The sequence below is a fragment of the Rhinichthys klamathensis genome, unplaced genomic scaffold (assembly GCF_029890125.1).
Source record: "Rhinichthys klamathensis goyatoka isolate OS25496 unplaced genomic scaffold, OSU_Roscu_1.1 h1tg000176l_1, whole genome shotgun sequence".
In the NCBI taxonomy this organism is placed as follows: Eukaryota; Metazoa; Chordata; class Actinopteri; order Cypriniformes; family Leuciscidae; genus Rhinichthys; species Rhinichthys klamathensis.
This window is the reverse complement of record NW_026606705.1, coordinates 7,980,001-7,985,268: the sequence shown is the minus strand read 5'-3', so window position 1 is coordinate 7,985,268 and position 5,268 is coordinate 7,980,001.

Sequence of the window (5,268 nt, the reverse complement as noted above, 5' to 3'; positions counted from 1 at the left end):
CAAATGTATCCAGGCAGATTTTCTCACAAATGCAGTTGAGTAACTTCCTCTTCTAGAACAGCAGATGGCGCTAAAATAGGGGATTAATTTAGCGCTAGTCTCCCGGGAGAAGCACTGATTTGAAACACGCTCGCCTTTGCCTACTGCTGAGGAAAAAGTTTCTGTCTTACTTTATCTATAATAAACATCTTGAGGTTTTCCTTTGCAAAATGTTTCTCCTATAATGCCTGATGAGTTTGGAGAACAGCTGACAAGAGATCAGAGACCATTCCTCCATACAGAATCTCTCCAGATCCTTCAGATTCTCGGCTCCAGTTGGTGGTGCTTCTCTTCAGTTTAGCCCACTCATCAGGTCAGGGAACTGGGACGGTCATGGCAGAAGTTTCATTTTGTGCTCCGTAACACATTTTTGTGTTGATTTTGTTTTAGATCGTTGTCCTGATGGAAGTTCAACCACGGCCCATTATAAGATTTCTAGCAGAAGGCGTCAGGATTTGATTTTTTATCTGTTGATATTTGATCGAATCCACGATGCCATGTATCTGAACAAGATGTCCAGGACCTCCAGCATAAAAATATGCCCACAACATTAAAGATTCAACAGTATATTAAATTGTACACATGGGGTACTTTTTATCCCTGTGCACCAAACCCATCTAGCGTGTTTGCTGCCTCTTTTTTTTAGTTTCATCTGACCACAGAACCCTGTGCCGTTTGAAGTTCCAGTCGTGTCTGACAACTGAATTTGCTGGAGTTTGTTTTTGGATGAGCGAGGAGGATTTTTCTTGATATCCTCCTAAACAACATGTGGTGATGTAGGGGTTGTTTGATTTTTTTTAAATAGGCTTTCTGACCCCCAAGACTGAACTAATCTCTGCAATTCTCCATCTGTGAACCTTGAAGAGTCTTTGGCCACTCAAACTTTCCTCCTCACCGTGCATTAAGACAATATAGACACACGTCCTCTTCCTGGCAGATTAGTAACATCTTTAGTTGATTGGAACTTCTTAATTATTGCCCTGATGGTCAAAATGGGAATTTTCAATTCTTTAGCTATTTTCTTACAGCCACTTTCTATTTTGTGAAACTCAACAATCTTTTGCTGCACATCAGAACTATATTCTTTGGTTTTACTGATAAAATAAAATAAAATTCTGTATAAAAATTTATAGGCAAGACAAGTAGTTTGTTTAGGCATGGTTTGTAGGGAATTACAAACCTGCGCACATATATTCAAGTGCACATAACTATAGAATCAATTCTTAATGTGCATGTGAACGCCATCAGCGTTTATCACAGGTTCGCGTTTAAAGTCTGTTTAGAGAGAACGGTGTCATCTTAGCGGCCCCTAATTTAATAACGACGGAAGTGAATCAATCATTAGCTGGAAAATAACATTATTTAAGAACCGCTATAAAATGGGGGTGGTTTCCCCATGTACAATTATCTAAAGTAACATTAAATGAAAACGGACACCCAGATTTAGGTTGGTCAAGCAGCACTTTTGCTGTCCTAAACGGAAATTCACTTCTTGTCATTGCAAAACCAAGAACACTGAAATTAGTGCCAATTATTAGACGTCACTAATGTGACGCAGACTTGCGGTAACATACGAATCCGTTTAATCTACTTGGGAAAACAATTTTGAGTCAGTCAGAATAAAATCAAATGTTTACAATTTATTGACCAGGAAATAAAACAATAATTCAAAATCCAATTCATAGAATAAAACTATCGGTCAATCATATATAATAACAACAATTCAGAAATCGAGGAATTGTGAAATATTTACCTTGCAACGAAAACTACACACAGCGAATCCTGTGGGAAGTCTACCACTTAGACGTTAGTGACTTCTAATATTTGGCACTAATTTCAGTGTTCTTGGTTTTGCAATGACTCTCTGTGGTCATTAAAAATCCCATGGCACTTCTCGTAAAGAGTAGGGGTGTAACCCCGGTGCACTGGCCACATACCACCCATTGGCCCCTGCCAATCATGTTCTCCTAATAATCCCCATCCACTGAATTGGCTCTATCACTCTCTCTCCTCTCCACCTATAGCTGGTGTGTGGTGAGCGCACTGGCGCCGTTGTACTGTGGCTGCCGTCGCATCATCCAAGTGGATGCTGCACACTGGTGCCGGTTGAGGAGAGAACCCCTGATATGATTGTAAAGCGCTTTGGGTGTACAGTAGTACATATGAAAGCGCTATATATAAATGCCTCATTCATTCATACCTACAGACTCCCTGAACCTTTTGCCAATTTCCCCTTTAACCCTCTGGGGACCAGAAACGCGCCCGCGCGTTTTGCCGTTTTTTTTTCACATAGCAGAAAAATAGACTTAAAATACTCTGTTGATTTTGATCGTACATATAAGTGTTATACATCAATCGATCCTGTTAATTGTCTATTATTTTTCTGTATACTCACAATAAAAACAAAGTTTTGTGCTTTTTGTCAAATAAAGAAAAATAAACATGATGCGAGTTTTGCCTTCTCTCTGTCAGTGCAGTCCATTCTGAAACACGTCCGAAAAATTAACTCTAACTCTGCAAATACTTGTCATACAGGCACGAGAGGTTTTTCTTTATGAAGCTTGAATTCTCTTCTTTTTAATGATGTAATTTATATAAAAAACAAATATTCTCAGTTTATGTAATCTGTATGAAAAGAGAGTGCTGTCAGATTTTTTTTCCCCAGCTCATTACACTTCATTACGCGTTAATCTGACACGCCCACGGAGGACGCGCGCTATTCAAACGCAAATGTCGAGGCAAGCCATGACAACGCCCACATCAGCCGTTCCACCGCGGCGGTAAAATGTGGGGTGTATTTGCTGCCTTTTACCGCCAAGAGGCGCTACAATCATAGACTCTGAAAAGTGTTTGTTTATTCTCTCTAATGCGTAATCTGCTGCCGCACCGCACTGATTCAGAGCGTTTGAAAGCTGGTAGCAGAAGAATTCAACAAGTGAAACGTAGTTAAAATAATTCATAATCACAATACTGAAATTAGGCTACTGAAATGAAATTGAATAAATAATGAAAAAGTAAAACATTGCAATAAAAACAGTCACAGACGTATAGACGATAGCTCAGTGGTTAACGCAACAACACGAGCTTCGAGGAGCTTCAATCGACTCGGATCGAATCTCAATGTAGCATACATGTTGTTAACCGATGTTGCCCTACAGCGTTTATGTTTAACCTTCTTGATGCTTAAATAGCTAACTGTTTATAACTGTTTACTTATTTAAAGTCAAGAGTTTTGTTTAATTATTATTACAACATAAATTTGCTACATTCCTGGAACCGCAGCCGCTGCACAAAGGACAAAAACTGATGAAGGAAGATTGTCAGCCGATTGCATCAGAAAATGAAAATGAAGAAGCTCGTCTTTAGTCTGCTAAATTATTGTGTAATGTAAAAGAACACTAAAATTACTTAAGTTTGAAACCAAGTTCGAACATTTCAAGGTTTAAATAAAGTGTCGGGACAGTTTTTTTTATTTAAAACAGGGTTGCATCGGGTTTAGAGTTTATTTCTTTTGCGATGCAAAATAAGAAACACTAGGCTAATCTTATTCTTGCGACATTTTAAATTTGTATTGCCAAAGAAATGACAGCTATATTAAACAATTAAAACAGTAGGCCTACAAAACGAAAATTGTCCAAAGCAACATAATTAAATTAAAACATGCGTTTTTCTTTGCCTCTCTCGCGCTGAATCTCTTTTTAACAAGTTTATTTAGTCTCCCTCGCTCTCCATATGAAAGAGGAACATTAACACCTATGCCTATTGTCCTGCGCGCTCGATACAGCACTGAACTGTCCCTCCAACCCCCCACCGGCTATTGGAGTCTGAGGCTGATTTAACACAAAGAGAAGTCACAATTCACACTTAAATCGCTATTCTAGACAGTGTTGATAATGAAGGAATTAAATGATTTAAGTTACATGTAGCCTAGTGATATTTCTGTCATAAAAGCTTATTACTAAATATTTAATTATTTCAGTAATTGATGAAATAAAACTGGTTTGGGCCAGCTTTTTCCAAGCAAAACTAAATATAATCTGAAAAAACGCATGTTAATTTGTTTTCATGAACAAAATGTTCAACTCAATATTAAAGTCTACAGGGATCTTTGGATCCTTTCAACCAGGCATGCAATTTGTGAATTAAGTTTTTTTATTTTTATTTTTTATTCAAATAAATATCGAACCACGGTGCTTCGTGGTAATGCTGCTAAATTAAATAACATGTATTGAATAATTATGAACTTAAATGAAACAATATCGCAACATTTCGACAAATGCATTATTTGATCTGTTTTTACATTTTAATTCAGGGCGATTTAGCCTGCTACATTTAATTAGAGCGAGATTTTCACCCTTGTCTTGTCATTTTCTCATTGGGAAGCGCTTACAGGCTACATGTTTGAGTACATCCTCTGTACCTCTCGTTTTCATATGGATTACATAATCAGATAACATTTATTAGCCAGAATATTTAGACATTTAAAGGCTTTAGACAGAGCCGATTTCTTATAGTGACTGAGCTGAAGTGGCTTTCGGTTCATTTTTGTGACGCGCAGTTCCCGGAGACAGAGACGACAGATAAACTGTTTTTGTCGTTAGCAAAAGTTCGAATAAAACCCGACTTTAGAAAAATGCATAGGGCCACTCGGCGTGGTCTGCCAAAACACTTAATTATAAACTTCAATATTTCATTCAAAATAATCTCAAAACGCTTTGTGAAATTTTGAAAAGCCGTACATGCATTAAGGCCACTTGAACTAATGAACAACTGAAACGCTGGTTTTGATTTTATTGTTTGTCGTTGTTTAAACGTGCTTGTTGCATATCTCTATTTTATATTTGATATGGTCTATTGGTGAAGTAGCCTATAGCATTGATTAGCTGTGGAGGGAGGGGTGTGGGGATTCAAATAATTCAGCAGAAGCAGGGATGTTTAGACCAGAAGGAAATCCCCGTCCCTCCTGGCAAATCACACTTTACTTAAAACCATGTTTTTAAAAACTCTAGGTTGTAGGGAATCAAAATAATAATAATAATAGGCCTAATAAAAAAAATAAAAAAAAATATATATAGGCTATATATGTAAAATTACTTTTTTTACAGAACTGCTTTTGAAATTATGATTGGTAGCCTCGTACGATTGGTACAGATGCAACGTCGTTCTGTTCGATAGTGTAAAATGGAAATGCATGGTAATTTTATTTTATAAATATAACCAAAAAACTGT